This window comes from Pectinophora gossypiella, chromosome 10, assembly GCF_024362695.1.
Source record: "Pectinophora gossypiella chromosome 10, ilPecGoss1.1, whole genome shotgun sequence".
Lineage (NCBI taxonomy): Eukaryota > Metazoa > Arthropoda > Insecta > Lepidoptera > Gelechiidae > Pectinophora > Pectinophora gossypiella.
Window position 1 is genome coordinate 11,101,603 of NC_065413.1, and position 18,312 is coordinate 11,119,914.

Consider the following 18,312-nt stretch of genomic DNA (forward strand, 5'->3'; position numbering starts at 1 on the left):
AGTATATATGGACTAGGTACATACTTATCTAATTTTGTAGACGCGAAAATAAGCCTGGGTTCATTTAATTTTTATATTTTTCATATGTATTAATCTGAAATACATATTCATCATCACATTCTTGACACAATATGTAACAAGTCTATATCTAGATAAACTCACGCCCGTATCCCTAATAGGGTGGGCAAAGTCACAACTAATCACAGACAACTTGCAGCCACTGTTGATATGAAGTCCTTTGTCGAGTGGGGTGATGTGAAATCGTTATGGCGACAAGGGATCAGTCTATCGCCTGTATCAATTGCCATACTTTAAAAAATAATGTAAGTAATATTTCATTGAGTGAATTTGAGTGTTAACCAATAAGCGACATAAAACACATTGATTATGAAACATTGACGAAAAAATATCTTGAGACAAGTAGCATACCCATAAAGCCGCGTCCTCTGTAACAGTTGACGAATGTAGAATATTTGGACGAAGTACTTTTACCGCGGCTGCGTCTGAGTTTGCTTATATTGAATAAACGTGAGATGAATAGTGGATCAGGGTTGCCACTGCCAAAAATATTATGGTAACAAAAAAAATGTTTTTCAAATAGTTGCCGATTACGCTTTGTTTTTTCTATTAACCAAAGAAATATTTTGTACTGACATGTAAAAAAATATATTTATGAACTAATTTTATGAAGTCATATTAGGAAGGTAATTACTTATTTATTTCCTTATAAAAGTTTAGATTACATCTTTCCCGGTGGATTATAAAATATCAAAATCAAAAACAACTTCATGAGCCGAATGATTTTCATTCAATACAAAACATAACCTTCCTTTTGCGCCGTAGTCGGGTGAAAATAATAATATACCTAACAAGGTATAAAATGATAAATAGATTGATGCAAAACTATTTTATCTGCAAATCTTCTTAATTTTTTTATATAATTTACCGTTTACCCAAATTATCAATATGTTATTCAATTTTCTTTCATTATTCATTTTTTCAAGCAGTAAAAGGTATTTTTAACAACATGGCTCCATAATATTATCTTTTCTGTCGAGGGCGGAGTCAACACAAAGAATCAACTGTCAGTCACTCCAGTAGGGTATAATCCTTTACTGGGGTCCGCTTATCTACTGAGAAGCAAATACCTATTGTACTACTGTTTGTTTATCTTGTTAACAATAGATGTTTTGAGACTATTAACTTGTTTACTAATTTAATTTGTACAGATATATTTTTGGTAAATATATTTTTACACAACTTTTTTGAGTACCTAAGTACTTAATGTTTTAGATAACGATTGATAACAATAACTGTTGTTGAAGAAAAATACATTAGATGGATATTATTTTTGTTATTTTTCATCAGCCTTCGTGGTCTAGTGGTTAGAGCGTTAGGGTCCGGGTTCGATTCCCGGTGGGGACATTGTCGAAATCACTATGTGAGACTGTCCTTTGTTTGGTAAGGACTTTACAGACTTGAATCATCTGATTGTCTGAAAAAATAAGTTGACTCCGTGCTTCGAAGGTCCCGTCTATAAGCCGTAAAAATACCTCCACCAACCCGCAGTGGAGCAGCGTGGTGGAGTATGCTCCATACCTACCCCCTCCGGTTGATTGAGGGGAGGCCTGTGCTCAGCAGTGGGACGTATATAGGCTATTTATGTTATGCATGTCTTTTTCATTTGTTTCATGTTTGGAAATACTTATAACATAATCCCAACTATATCCCAACTGATGTAGACAAAGTTACTTCCATCGCAAAATGAACTAATTACCCACACCTCACCAAGTTTTCTGTTAGGCCAACATGATAAATCGTGATAAGTGAGCCGTATCGCCGTCTATAATAGTCCAGCCGACTGTGTTAGTGAAAACTGCACTTAAGACAAATTAACTCATTGGTTCATTATTATTTATAAGCATTTAATAATGCATTTTTCAATATGATTCTTAACTTCAGGTGATATTATTAAGTTAATATAAAAACATCAGTATTAACGTACAATATTCATTACCAGTACAAAACAAAATTAATAATTATTTTTAAGCATTGTTAAGTAATACTAACAATAATAATTTAATAATATGACATTTTATCGCACACATATGGACATGTACCTACAGGAAACCTTATTTTTATTTATTTTATTTTATTACTTATTTTATTAACTTTACAATTCTAAGAAAAAAAATACCTACATATCATAATTTTATCGATTTACAAAAATATAAAAAAAGACAAGAAGCATGGCGCTAATTCCAGTAGACACCATCATTATTAAAAGGAACGAGTAATCGACAAACATAAACTGTATGAAATACACGTCAATTTTAGGCAGAAACCTAAAACAACGCTCTAAAAATTTTATATTGGTCAACAAGTTGAACAACCTGACAGAATTAAGTTGACACGTCAAACGGGTTGCATACAAGCGAAATGCGTATTTGATTCGCGCAGGATATTCATTTATTTTAAAATCAGCTGGCAATCATCCGACCCTCTCCTTTTCGGCGGATAAGAAAATGACAGGTATAAATTTTGATAAAATTAGATGGTGTCTAAAGGAATTAGCACGTGGTCTATAGCTGCCCAAAAAATATCCAAGATTATTCTAAAAACAGTATCATGCACAGCCCTGTCGGGCAGCCGTCGGCGGAGATCATCAATCATCGCGGCAAGACAATCACAACCGGCGCGCATCTGCCACTCTGGGCCACTCTACATCCCTCGCACAGTCGCGCTGCGCATCCCACCACCATCATACAACATTCTAAATTAAAACAAATAAATATATTACACTAAATATTTAATAAAATTAAACTAAATAAGAAAAAATATACAACAAACGTTCTTTACCACGACCACACTACGCCTCACGCTTAAATTAAAACAAATAGATATATTAAATAAACTAAATAAGGATAAATTGCAATTATAATAAAATTTGGCAACCAATAATCGGGCCAAGTTGAGATCTGTTTCTTGAAAGAACTTATTTTAAAAGATTTTGTTTAAGTTTTTCATTCATACCGCTTTGTCAAAACATTCTATTAAACATTAAAAGTAAAATATAATCAACATTCGTATAAAATGACAATATTCATGGTTTAAAGTGATTATTACTTAATCGGGTCGTTACGTCCATTAAACTTATATTCTTTTCGCGCGTCACGTTAGTCGGTAAATTACGTCACCTATTTCAATTCCATGCCCGAGCAGCAGGATTCGCTGACTTTTTTAAAAGTAAGTAATGCTTAAGAAATGTTATAAATCTACATTAGTAAGTAAGTATACGGTATTTCTTTTAAAAAAATAGCTCAATAAAGCATCTGCGACAGCCATTAGAAACAAAAATTTAATAAGAAACGTTCAACCCTCTCGTAGGCGCGAGTTTTAATCTCGCCAGTGTTCACCTTGTTATTTTCTCGTAAAATATCACTTTCCATATTTCACTAGTGGAAAATTGTAATATCGTGCCGTCTTAATAAACATTTTTTTTCTCCTTCGCATGAAAATGACATTCCGGCGTCACATGTGACATTGATGAAAAAATATAAAAGAAATGATGGGATCGACGAGGTCTGACGCGCCACTCATATTCCTTGTCTTGCAGGGGTCCCTGTGTATGAGGATGTAGCCTGAATATATTTTATTGTGGATAGCAATGCGACGGAAAATGTCTATTTATCATTCGCACTCTTAAATTAAATTTACCTTGTTTCATTGGTAACGGATTCTGACGGTTTTCTAGAATACATACTTAAATATTTCTAGGTGGATTTGTAAATAAATAAATGTAACGTAGTTAGCTGTGTTTATAATTAAATTCATTTCGAGGATTTTGAAATCGTAAAGTTAAGGTATTAGAATAGATATACAGATCTTTCAGTTCACTCATTCTGCTCTCTTTCAAAAAACAAGATAAACCAAAAAAAAACCTTATTTATATAATGTCTACACTTCAATGAAAATTTATTATATTTATTTTAAAAAAATATGTTCCTATTTCAAAATCGTATTTTATCGAACGCAAATTCGAAAGTGTTTAAATTTTTTTGATAAGAAGTAGGTACCTATAAGTACCTATATCCATGTCTATGTCTCAGTTTTCCATTCCACTACATTTTCTTCCCCGCCGCGCCCGCGTCGTAGCCGCGTCCCGATTGCGTTTGACAAATGAGTGCCATTATTTGACAGACGCGATCGGCCGTACCGTGTCGACACGTTGTTGTCTTTTGTTTTATTAAACCAACCCACCCTCGAGGGATCGACGTATTATGAGCTCGGATCACAGGCTTATGAAGAACCTTTAGTTGATACTTCTGTTTTATTTTAAGTGGACGTTAAGAAGTCTTACCACGGGCTTTATAAGAATAAAAAGATAGCGTTTCAAAATGGCAATTAAATCGCATATTTTTGTTACTCTGTTGTGTTATTCCGCCATGTTGTAGCTGAAAATCAGCGTTTTATTCGTGAGAGCAAAAACTTGCGCTGAGCTATGACCGTTTTGCGCTGCTGCAGCACACATACATACCTGGGGCCTGTTTAATAAAACTTACAATTGTAAATTACAACGACAATTTGGTGTTCATTACGTAGCTAATATGAAACTGCAAAATATTCGTGAACACACACTCCGCAATGTACATCAAATTGTCATTGTAATTTACAATTGTAAGTTTTATTAAACAGGCCCCTGGCGTGTTCAATACAGAGCTACGTCTCAGTTGATTAGCTGTCTGTATCTAATCTTCTACGTTTTTGTATGCATGTGTGTCTGTAGACCAAATCATCACGTTGCCAATACATTATGTAGCAAAGAAAAAAATCTAAAAATCGTAAGTGCTCCTAACGTTTATACCCACTGTTTAAACAAGCAAAAGATATCCCCCTAAAAATTTTAACAGCCGCAAAATAGAAGTAGAGAGAGACCGAAATTTATTAGGAAATCGAATCATCAGCTGTCTAGGGTTGGCAGCGCGCACAAAGCTCGGCGCAGGAAACGCGCGCGCGGCTGGATCTTGTCGGCAATAAATCATCGCGCGGAAGCAGCCCTGACGCCGCTAAATGCTGAAGGGTTCTAATGTTTGCCTTGACAATCAGCTGCTTTCGATTTAGAAAACCCTTATAAACGTTCGCATTCTGGTTTACTTTTGTTGGACAGTTAATAAAACACGAAATTTTACAAAGTGCGTTTCGATTTAGATGTAAACAAACAATTTATGAACGTGATTCATATTGTGTCTATTTTTAACCGATTTGACTCGTGCCCGTATGCGATATAGTTAGAATCATAGACTTAAAATTTTCCCGCTTGAATTGCACAAAAATGAGAAATAATATTTTGTTGAAATAATAATATATTCTGAAGAAATTCTGATGTGGGCGCAACGAGCAGCTTTCATGCAGCAAATGTTACAAAATAATTAAACAGATTTTGAAAATGGTTTAATTTTTTAATTTTCTTTTTGTATGACTTTTGACTCTGGTAACTTTTAATGCAAATTGAAGAGTAAATTGTGTCTGAATTCTGTTAAGTACTACAAAATAACTATAAGAAGTATACAGGTGTTGGTGATCGTAACAACTGATGATTCAGCTCATATCGAGTAGAGTTTTCCGTCCACTTGTTTCCATACCGAATAGCGACGTATGGAAACAAGTGGAAAGAATAGAATTTTCCGTCGCGAAAGTATAGAACTGAATATATATATATATATATATAAGTACGTATATATTATATATAGCATTATTTTCAGTTCTATACTTTCGCGACGGAAAATTCTAATTGAGAACGACTCAGAATAATGGTCTGAATCATCCCACAATGTTTTCGTTACGATGTCACTAGCACCCTATATTTAAAACTTGAATACGTTCAATGCTACATTTCCGCTTTGTCCATTCTTAGATAATGAACGTGGTATCATAACATTTATGAATCAAATTAAAACCCCAATCACAGCTTACTAAGCCCCACAGTCTCAATTTATCACGTAACATATCAATAATATATGCATACTTCCATTAGATATTATAAAACTCTATAAAATGTATTTCACAAAATATTAAATATTTGATTTAAAACGTTTCTCAATTTGGGAGTATCTTTTAAGAAATATAAAGCTATTATTACCCCCTACAACCTGGGTCGCAGCTATTCTTATGGAATTTAATGCAACACTTGATTTACTATCGCTCTGAGGTTATGCTTTTATAACAACTCGATAAAATTTACTGCATTGAGTATACCACAATAGGCTGATACTACCTCTAATAGCAAAAATATTGTTCAGTTTATTTTCAAATGTTGTTTTCTGTTATTAGAATATGGAATGCATTTTTTTTGACGACCTATCTATTGAATATTCCTTATAGCGACGAAAACATATACGTATAAGATTTTTGCCTCCTTGAGGCCCCTTGGGCGCTTGCGTAGCTTCCTGCCCGTTAAGACGAAAATTGCTCTTTCCCAGTCCCTTCTTCTTCCTATCCTTAACTACGCCGATGTTTGTTATTTGGATCTCACTGAAGAGCTGCTCAATAAACTGGAGAGGTTGCAGATCGCAGCCATCCGCTTCGCGTTTGGCTTGCGTAAGTTCGACCATGTGTCGGTATACCGTGCGCAGCTCAAGTGGCTCCCTATACGACTTCGGCGAAATTCCCATATCCTCTCGCTCCTTTTCAATATCCTTCGTAATCCCAATACTCCCCCTTACCTCAAAGAGCGTTTTAGTTTGAGGACGGAAGTTCACGAACGGCTGCCTCGATCGTGCACTAGGATGCTATTGGTAGCTCCCTCCCATCGAACTGACTACTACGGCCAGTCTTTTACTGTGCAAGCTGTGCGTTTATGTCCTTACCTGCTTCCATCAGAGTCGCTAACTCTCTTCAGAGCTTCAAAAACTAGTTACGAGCTGATTTTGAATCCTTATGCGGATATTCTTAGGATATTACTATTATGTATGATGTATTTTATTTATTTCAATACTTGTTTTGTATGTGTGTGTATATTCTATTGTTTATTATTATAGTTTTCTCAGATTATGGATAGGTATATTTTTAGTATATATGGGTTATATTATATTGAGTATTTATTAATAGTTGTACGTATAGTACTTATAGAGTATTTATTATATTAACTTTAGTTTTACTTTTAGGTATTTTTTTTTGTTGCGCCATCCCGCATCCAAGTTGTAAATGTTTGTTTCCTTTTGTTGGTTGCCTGGAAGAAATTGCTCTAGAGCAATAAGGCCGCCCAAATTGTACTGTATTCGTGTGTTATGTCTGATTGTTGAAATGTTAGTTCTGTACAATAAAGTATATTTGATTTGATTTGATTATCTTAAACTATTTTTAAACTATATCCTATCCAAAAAAGAACAATTCAAATCGTAATAATTAAATAAAATCAGTCACGATGACAACACATCTTTAATCTTCACCAAACTAATTCAGTCAAAAATCGGCTGTCACACTTATGTCACCATGACACACCTATGCCAACAGCTCTATACAATTCTCCGGTCGATGATTAGTATCCTTGTAAACCGAGGAGCGGTGAGAGCTCTTGATAAATAGTCAAACGCTGGCGATAGGCCAACCTCGTGGAATAATCAAATTTCCTACTTTACGACGGGTTTGACTTCCATACCTAGGTTCCAATCTCAGAATGAATGTCTGCCGGCATCCATAGAATAACTTATTTCAGTCTTATATGATTCCTGTTAGAATAGATATAGCAACAACTGGCCGCTAAGAAAGCTTTGGAAAACAAACTTACGGAAATTTATAATATAAATAGTAAATTACCTAAGTTAGGTACGTATACCTAACACCTATACCCTATAAGAAGTACCTAGTACCTTCTACAACGTACCCTTATGATTCCTATTAGTGGTTATAATACATAATAAATTGTTGTTTCTATGGAGCTGTAATTTCCCTAACAAGAAGGGGTGATGTCGTGGTAGAAATAAATCGTTGATAAACCTTTACGAGTTTTCTTCATTTCCTGTCAATGTTGCAAGGAATTATTCCTTTTGAATGAAACGTGTGATAAGGAGCAGCATAAATTATTTGAGTATCTTTTTGTTAAAAAATATTAACATGAATTGTTTTTTGTCTTTATTTTTTATTGCCTCTCTCTTTATTTTTCTCTTCTGTGTAAGGTGATGGTTACTATTGAGAAGGCAAAAACCCCTGACATGGGCATATAATGATTACTAATTATTTAAGTAAATAGTAACACGGACAGATTGCTTAGCGTGTCTTCCTAAGCACGGATCATCTTGCTCTCACTTGCTTCTCGGCTAGACCAGGATTCAATAAATATCATAATTAAATACAGCAGCTCAGCTGCTTGTCATCGCTGGCATGTCGTAGGATTGTTTTGTTTTTCTTTTAAGAGATTAATTCGTCTCCAAGGCATACTTGAACCAACTGATTGTCCGTAAAATGTAAGATATATCCTTGCTTTCAAAGACACGTTAAGCCGTAGATCCCGGCTATTAGACGCAATGAAGCAGTGTAGTGGAGTATAGGGTACTCTGTACCCCCTACGGTTAATAGGGGGAGGCCTGTGCCCCGCAGTGGGACGTATTTATATTAATAATTTTGTTTATAAAATCCATTGAGCCGCCGATAAACTATCGCAAAACGAGACGTTTAAACAAAGCGCCGTGACATCCACATGAATAGTGACGTGTTTATTTCAAACAGAAGTTCACTGAGGCCGTGTTCGGCTAACAATCTTTATAAATAAAGCGAGCCCATTGCCTATTCATGACCAGGCAGAATTCCCCCCACCAGGGTATCAAACAAGCCCCTTCATGTCAAATACTCCGCACCCCGCGTCTGTCAAACTCTTCGCCAACGTTTGACAGGGTCCCTCCCTCGGAAGGGGGTGTACCACCTCACAAGGCTACCGGCAAGGGGAAAGGGACCTTCAGAAGCTGCTTGGGAAGGTTCAAACTGTGTTTGATGCGATTTGCGTGAATAGGGAAGCGATTTTTACGTTTGGGTGTTCGGGACTTTTAGCTTGGAAATATTTTTGTGACGTATACCAAAGCAAGCAAGTTAGATTTTGTAATCATTTACAGATACTTATAGCATTTATTATAAAGTTAATAAAGTAATAAATTATATAAAGCACTTTATAAGTAAGTACCTGTCTCTCTAGATTAGGTTATTTTAAATGATTTTTGTTTTTATAGCACTTACCGGAAACAAAGAGAAAATGTATGATTTGTAATTTTCGCTGATGAATAACAATTAAAGTAGATGAATCATTTCACATTGCATATCAATATTAGAGGTAAGTAATAACAATAACTCGATAACGTTACGTTTAGTGACTAGATTCTAGAAGTTTTTCTGAACAGTATAAAGCCAACATAAACATGAAAACCCTACACACATACCAATGCTGGGCACAGGCCTCCCCTCAATCTACTGGAGGGGTATGGAGCTTACTCCATCACGCTGATATATTGTGGGTATAAAGCATCCAAATAAGAGCGAATTAATAGTTATTGAGAAGTTAGTGTAGGTACTTCTTTTAATTTGTAAACAGTAATTATAAGAAGTACCTAAACTAACTTCTCAATCGTGAAATTCCGGGACGAACCACCTAAAAGGTCCCGCTCAACCGTCCTGCACACTTCCAACGCTCACCGCTTTTCTGTCCCATCCCTACGCCACCCTCTCTGTCAGGAGTCTAGGTGCAGGCGCCACATCGAATGATGGATGACGTCAGGAAGGTCGGGCATCACGCGTCACTCATGTGTACACAGCCGTAAGGGATACGTTTTTCGCGTGACGATATAATATCGGTGATATGCAAATTTTCTGTCGGCCCGTCGAACTGCCTGACAATACGTATCGGTACATTTTTGTTTATGTATTTTAAATTTAAATGCTTTTTGTATTCGCATTGGATGGTCAACATGTAGAATGGAAAATCCGCTCTTTCCATACTCTTATTATTATTTAGTATATCATACGTAAAGTGACGGTACTGTTATTTATAAAAAAAAATACTTTTGAATATATCCAAAGTATTGATATAAAGTTGTCTCAACTCATGATGATTTTGAGAGCGCGCTCCCCTCGTCGCGTCTAATGTATACTTTGTGAAAATTAAATATTTCACTCGGCGTGTTCTCGAAGTGGGGATTACAACAAATTTGCATTATTTAATGGATACCCTGCGTGAGGATTTGTCACGAGCTCCACTTGTTTAGTTCTTGCCGCTCTTCTGCTTGATTTTGATTGATTATTCGCGAGGAAATACTTCGAAATAGGTATCTACTTGGAAATGTATGATTATAAGCGAGATACAAACTCAGCCGGATCCGCCTCGGTAAGACGGAACTTATCTATCAGCGGCGCGCGCAAACTTTAAGATTTGCTAGTTTAAATAACTTGGAGAGAGTACGCAAACTGCACGGCATTCCACATCTTTCCCTTCTTTATTTTTCATGAATAAAACAACAGATTTCTACTTCCGCCGGGAACTTCTCCCTCCCACCTTCGATTTATTCCTCGGATAAAGGAAACTTCCTTTAAAAATGTAGGTAAACTTCCCTTTAATATTTTCCGTCTGTTAGCTATCTCGCGGCTTGCCTTTCAAATTATGTGCATTTAAAATTGTGTTTTTATTTTTCTTTTGCAAGTTTTCAAGGGCTGATTTTTTGTCACTTTTATGTGAAGTGTGAACGGTAGAATAGTTTTTTTTTATGTTCAGTTGTCGAAATAATCATACCTACCGTTAAAAAATTTATTAGATTGCGTTATTCCACATCTGTGCACAATTATGTTCAAAAATGTTTTCCTTGACGTAATCATAATGTACCTACTACCTACCACACAAATATAACATAAGAAACAAATATCGATATGGTAGGAACTAAAAGACAAATCTTACGAATAACAATTCCATAGTTCCACTTACAGCGAACAATTCCTTCAAACTGCGTTCAGACGTTATTATCCTTGAATCATCGGTTTAGTCTCGCCAATGCAATTCAGCCGTATCGGCCGTGGTCTATGCACGGAAAGTTCACAAAGTCCCTTACTTTACATACTTCGTATATGTTACTTACGGGACTAAATTCGTATTTTACGATGGATACGTCGTGAAGTCCCTCACTATCATACTGGTAATGTGCAAGTACGGGACTTCGCAGGTCAAATGAAGTGTGGTTAGGGCTGATTTACAATTCTAACGCATAACTTCCACATCGTGAGCGTGGTAAAGAATTATGTTTCTTACATCGCTAACTTACTCGTGGTTTCTAACGAAAAAAGTTATCGATGGTAGGTCTATATCTATCGACCGGCACTATTTCTGTAGGTTTTGAAAAACTTATTTAATCTTTTAATCTTATTTTTACTTTCTCATTCATGAAAAAACCACGATAGTCCAAAAACGCGTGACTTACATGGATCGTCACAGGATCGAATCCTGACTTGGACTCTAAACCACTGAATTCGAAGTTTGGATTAGATAATTGATATTTTAATTGTACGATTTGTACCCGGTTAATGGCAATAGGCCCCTATTATAGCCGGCGAGGGTTAGGTATACATATATAGTACGGTCACGAGCATTAATATGTATACACTTTGGTACCATGTCATATTAACTTTTTTGACAAATTGAACTGTAAGTCTCACTAAATGTCAAATATGTTAGTGCGACAGAGTCCTAAAGTTATATTGCTCATGACTGTACGTATACATTTTCGCCTACCCCTTCGGAGACACAGGCGTGATGCTATGTATGTCCGTATCCTATTCACCTAAAGACATAATCCAGGAGCGAGCTCCACAATGGTTGCGACATATAAATGTAGATCTCCGCCGATCCATCAACGAGACTGACACTCGATAGATAGCTAACCAATTTAAATTTAAATCCTAGACAAGCCACCCTTCTGGTTTTACATTATCTGCCTATTGGATTTTTGTACTACGCGCTTGCTTTTTATTTACGCACCTATATTTTTCAAAAGACAAAAAATACTTATAATTTCAACCCAACCTATATGTAGGTGATATAAAAGACGAATAAATTTAGGAAAGGTGTCGCTCGGTAGACAGTTCGATATATTGACAGCGACAGTAACTGTGCGGCTTGCAACCAACGACTGCTTGAGTAGGGGCAGACGCCCGGTATATATGAATTGAACGAGTCTTGTATTTGGTGCCTACTTCGCGGACCTCAGACAGCGCTTGTCTTTATTTAAAATAAATCTTAAAGCAACATTATAGGTAAAGAAATAAAGATGCATGGTCTGTCGCTTACAGTATGTAAAAAAAATATTTTACTAAGCCACGAGATAATATTGTTTGCTACCTTTTGCATGCGTTTTTCGGTTCTGTAATTAGAGGAATAGTTAGTGAGTACATAATATTGAACTTACAACAAATTTGAGTTATGTAGCTAAAGTTCGACAACTAGGAAATAAAGAAGTCGAAAGATACTTCAATGACATTGAAGCTATGATGGACGTAAGCTCCATAATATTAAGGCCATAGTACTCCAAACAAAGGAGCACTTGACCACTTCCTGTGACCTTCACACATCGTTACGCTGTGGTAAAAATCTCCAAATCTGTAATTATATTAAACTGGATTTGTATTGTTTTTGTCGGAAAACAGTTATAAATATTCATGGCACATATTATTAGCATGCGGTGGGGTCCGTACGCTCTGTCTGTCATTATTTTACCATTTGCCACAAAAACCACGCACCTTCCTGCCCCGCACATATCCGAGGGAAAAATTAGTAGGTACAGTTTTTATGAAACAAAAAGGGAAAAACGAACCTATTTAGGCTCCACTAATAAAAAAAATAAAAAGAGAAACACCGGACGAAATAAAAAGAAGCGAAACATAATGTTATTCTCGAAAATATATTTTTTATTAAATTAAAACGGGATAAAGTTTAAGACGTTCGGGAAACAAAAAGCTCCTTAGGAACAAGTGACTGAATTAATAAAAGAAAATCCCGCCTACCCAAGAAAGGGTAGAGGGATTTATAATCCTTTTCTTTTAAAATGCAATGAGGTGGTTGTTAAAAACGTTTGTGGGGATATTTAAAATGCGCCTCTCCGGCAATTAGTGATCCAAGTGAAATTAAAACAATGAGGAGATAGGGCACACTGGGCACGCGACGGGGGGCGCGGGAAGAATGGACCACACGCCTTCTTTGAATTCTTTGAATGCGTAATCGTGTTGTGCAGTTTAAAAAATCTTTTTAAGATAAAGCTATCAAACTTAGGAATGCCCATCGGGTGTGTAAGTGAAACGAAAACTACTGAAACTAAAAAAACTGTTCTGACACTTCTGTTAGCTGAAAAGATCTCTCATAAGACTCCGCCATTTTGTTTTATTAATATATAAAAGTATATAATATCTTCTTCTTCGTCTTGATGATAAAGTGTTAAATTGTCATCAGGCGGTTGATCATAATAATGGTAAGTACTGATTCCTGTACACACCATCTAATTTTATTTTAAGTTATACCTGGCATTTTCTTATCCGCTGAAAAAGAAAGGGACGAGTAAGTGACAGGCATAAAATGCATGGTACAAACGTCACTTTCAGGCAGAAATTTAAAAAACCCTTCCAAATTTTTATATTGGCCAATAACGCGACAGAATTAAGCCAACAGCACACGTTACACGGGTGGCATATGAGCGAGATGCCTATTTTATTCGCCAGGGTTATTCATTCATTTTAAAATTGACAGTTGTCAACCATCCATTCCTTTTCTTTTCGGCGGATAAGAAAATGACAGGTATAACAAAATAAAATTAGAATGTGTCTGCAGGAATCGGAGCCAATATTATATCCATTTTAGGAAGAAATAAAAATAGCTGGGTTAAATAGTGACTTCGGGTACGTTTTATTTATGACTCGTGCCTCGGTGGCTCTCTCTACTCACTCCTATAGGAATACAATCGTTACCACTTAATGGTACTATATGTTAATTATGTAAGCATTTACTAATATAACGGCCTCCCTGGTCCAGTGGTTGAGCGTTGGGCTCACGATCCGGAGGTCCCGGGATCGAATTCCGGTAGGGACATATCACAAAAATCACTTTGTGATCCCTAGTTTGGTTAGGACATTACAGGCTAATCACCTGATTGTCCAAAAACTAAGATGATCCGTGCTTCGGTAGGCACGTTAAGCCGTTGGTCCCGGTTACTACTTACTGATGTAAGTAAGTAGTCGTTACATGAGCCATGTCAGGGGCCTCTGGCGGCTCAATAATAACCCTGACACCATGGTTGATGAGGTTGGTAATTCACCTTACAACCCACACGATAGAAGATTACTAATATGATTTCCGTTATTAAAAACCATATATAATCCCCTCAAACTTCACTTTCCAGGTCATATTATATACGTAGCTGTATAAGCACAGTTCCACTTGGCAATGTGTTCTCAAGTCCCTGTTATCAGCCCGGGTCGGGTTTACGAGCAATCAGCGCCGAGATAGCGCTGTGACGTCACTACCACTACCGGTTCCTCATCCCGCGACACAGTATTGCCAACTTGACGGCATAAAGTTATAAAGGAGTTTGGGTTTGTTGGTAATAGAGTAAATATAAAAGTTAGAACTCGTAGGTAGGACTTGTTCCGTATAAATAAATTAAATAATTATAATTTTAAAGTCAAACTTAGTAGTTGTGTACAAAGCAGTTAAGTACAGTGTTAAGGAGTTCATAATGAATAAGAGTAAAAAATGTGATAGTAGTCTGTTTTCTGTGTTGTGTGTGAGATGTCCAGAATTATAGTTATTGGTGGGTCGTTCTTCTTTTTTATCGACAATAAAAAGACATTTTCCCAATTAATCGGACTTAACATATTTAAAATTATAACGGCAATACATATTTTAAAACATCATATAAAGATCTGTCTGTAAAGGACTATTTAGTGGTTCTCTTTATCTTGGTAACATACTTTTCTTTGCAGGCGCATTCCAAAAAATATTGTGACAGAGTGGCCCTTTTCATCGGAGACAACATTTCAATATACCACTCTGTCACAAAATTTTGTGAAAAACAATGAAGCTACGTTAATAACTAATTGAGGAACCGATTAGTATTTTGCTTGTATTTTGAGTATAATAAGATAACTATATTTTTGGACAATGGAAACATGAAATAAAATTCTAAAACATAACTTATTAAAAGCAGTACGGAAGACAGATCATTGTCGATAAAAAAGAAGAACGACCCTGGTACGTTTTAATTTATAATTTTTAATATTCATAATCATCATCATCATCAGCCCATTAACGTCTCCACTGCTGGGGCACGGGCCTTCACGGGATGGATAGGGAGATCGGGCCTTAAACCATCACGCGGGCCCAGTGCGGATTGATGGTTATTAACGACTGCCAATGCAGCCGGGACCAACGGCTTAACGTGCCTTCCGAAGCACGGAGGAGCTCAAGATGAAAACTTTTTTTTTAGTCACCCATCCTATGAACGGCCTTTGCGAAAGTTGCTTAACTTCAACAATCGGAGACCGAGCGCGTTTACCCTGCGCCACCGAGCTCCTCCTCTTTTGAGGATAAAATATCTATTAATATCGGAATTTTTAATATTATTAACTTATTATTATTTCTGTCAATAAATAGGTACACATTTAATTTGATTTTAAAAAGATTAATAAAATATTGAATTCTACTTAGATGGAAAGTAAGACAATGTAACAGTCCAATCGGAGCTCCTACATTCTAATTGGATGCAGCTTGTTTATTAACCACCACTCTGCTCCACTGCGTATAATTAATAATATACGCAGTGGGGCAGTGTGGTGGAGTATGCTCCATACCCCCTCCAGTTGATTGAGAGGAGGCCTGTGCCCGGTAGTAGGACTTATATAGGCTGTTTATGTATGTCGTGTAATATACCCATAGATGTTTTCATAGATTTAGGATGTAAGCGCGAAAAAATTAAAGTCTATAGATATTTTAGGCTTGTATTTCATTATTTTAAAGTACTTACCTACTAACTCTACTCAACAGCGCAGATAAACCAGCATACCAAGTCCCGTTAAAACTCACACACGGCATGGGAACCGTCCAAACAATTTGGTCGAACGTTATGCGACGTCATACCGTACAGCAAAATTTCCACGAGCCCATAAATTTCCCGTACACAAATCTGGTGCTCGTTATCTTTGTCTTCGCGGACCCCGCTGGTGGGGGGGGACGTTTAGTGACGTCATCATCTTACTGCGAGCTCCATTGACATTGTTCTGCGTATCCGCGGTGTGTGTCGGAGGAGTGGTGTGAATTGGCAGGTGAGCTATTTTTTCTTTTTAAAATCAATAACATAGAAAAAATATAAGCAACGTTGTAATAAGTATCGATGCTAACCTCACGGTCATTTTATCGATTCTGATGACATAATTATGTCGTTTTGTCAATTGGTGCTAATATGTGAACCCAAATAAGTCATGTCGTTCTGTCAAAATACGAATAAAATCACGTGACTCGCGTGTTAGGGAAAAAAACAAACTTATCGATTTCGACAAAATGTATTGAATCTATCGATAATGTTATCACGTTGGACAACTTGGCTCTGCTGGATTGGTTGTTGGCAGTTCACTGAAGACAGATAAGCGTGGAGATATAAGGGGAAGACCTTTGCCCATAGCAGTGAAAGTTGGACGATTAAAAGTCATAGAAGTTGAAGTTTACAGTAAATAATAGGAATTGATTACATATTAACTAAATAGAGATGAGAATGTTACCGTTTATGAAAGACTAAAATATAAAATGATATAACAAGCTATAACTTATTGCAAATGTGTTTTTCCCAAGAGAAAATAATATTCAAAAGTCATTGGATATATAAAGAAAATATTTATTAGTATTATATGCTGTTCACACTGGTTTTCTGAACTACTTAATTATTGATTATAATAATTTGTCAGTATTAATATTATTTTGCAACAAATAAAACAGTGAGCCAGTTCAAAGTGTCCGTGCTAAGTTGTCATCGGTCGGAGTTCGGGACGAGGTGTAGATCATTTATCACGCGAAGCCGCAGGCTAGTAGCGACGCCAATACTACGCGGTCGCACTCTACCGACCTGCCTATTTATTCAATTACATTATTTTTAATAATTTACATTTTACCGGAATATGATATTTATAAAAATCGCACTATAGAATAAAATAATAAACATTATTCGTGCATTTTTATTTGTAAGTAAATTAATATTGTATTTTCTCAACAAAATCAATAGCGTGTAATCGTGATCATTTACGGAATTTCAACAATAAAATAAAACATTATAAACTGTATTTTTGACCGAATAATTAGTTTAATCTCGATCAATCACAATGATATAGTTATTTAGTTGTTCGAATAATAACACATAAATATAGCTATTGTATAGGAGAATTACCTATAATTATTGTATAAAGTTATTTCCAATTCCGGCTATTTGCGGGTTCTGTTACGTCACGACGAGCCAGACCTCCGCGCTCGTACCAACATCATGACAAGACTTGCAATAATTGTTTTAATGGCACTATTACGTGAATTGTCATGATATTTATTTAAAATAACATTAGCCGTAGCTAGTTCCCCGATTGTTATACGAGATTTTTATCATAAAAGCACTGTATCATTGTGAGATAATAATGGCGGATGACAACGTATTATTCGCGGTTATTCATTCCCACAGGCGCTCGATTCAGCCAATCTCAGCGGGACTTCGTATTTTCGCCAAAGAGATCCGGCCACAATTGGATTTTTGGTTAGGAAACCGGAATAATACAATCGGGTATCGTCCTGAAATCTCTGATTTGAATCATTTGAAAGGCTTTTGGTGTGGATTGGGGCCGGGAAGGTGTTATTTTTCGCGCGTTTCGTTGAGTCATCGCGAGACGGAATGAGATATTCTGAGCCGGGATCCCGCGCTCCGAAACTGAGCCGGGACAAGGGCGTGAATCGGAATTCTCACACCGCTCACAATTTTTGTAGCAATTTTGAATAAATAGCTAAAGGGAATTGCGATGACAATAACAAAAAGTTACTATTGTATAATTAGACGGAAAGATCTGCTATCAGATGAGCGATAGCTTTCATTTGTCTGGTCAAGTACATGCTGTCCTAAGTAAATCTACAATTTAAGAAAACATAAGAGAATCGTACTCATATACACACTGTTCCGTTCCCTTATAAACTGAATGCTAAATAAAGTTATTAGAAAGACTACAACATCCGATAACAGATTTACGCATTCATCTTTGCAATACGAATCCTAGCAC

General features: G+C 36.3%; 1 protein-coding gene across 1 annotated transcript in view; it reads right to left on the reverse strand.

The window, feature by feature from the left end:
• Nucleotides 1–18,312, reverse strand: part of LOC126370124 (protein zerknuellt 2-like) — a 205,261-nt gene that overhangs the window by 34,825 nt on the left and 152,124 nt on the right. The gene's annotated exons all lie outside the window — the stretch shown is intronic.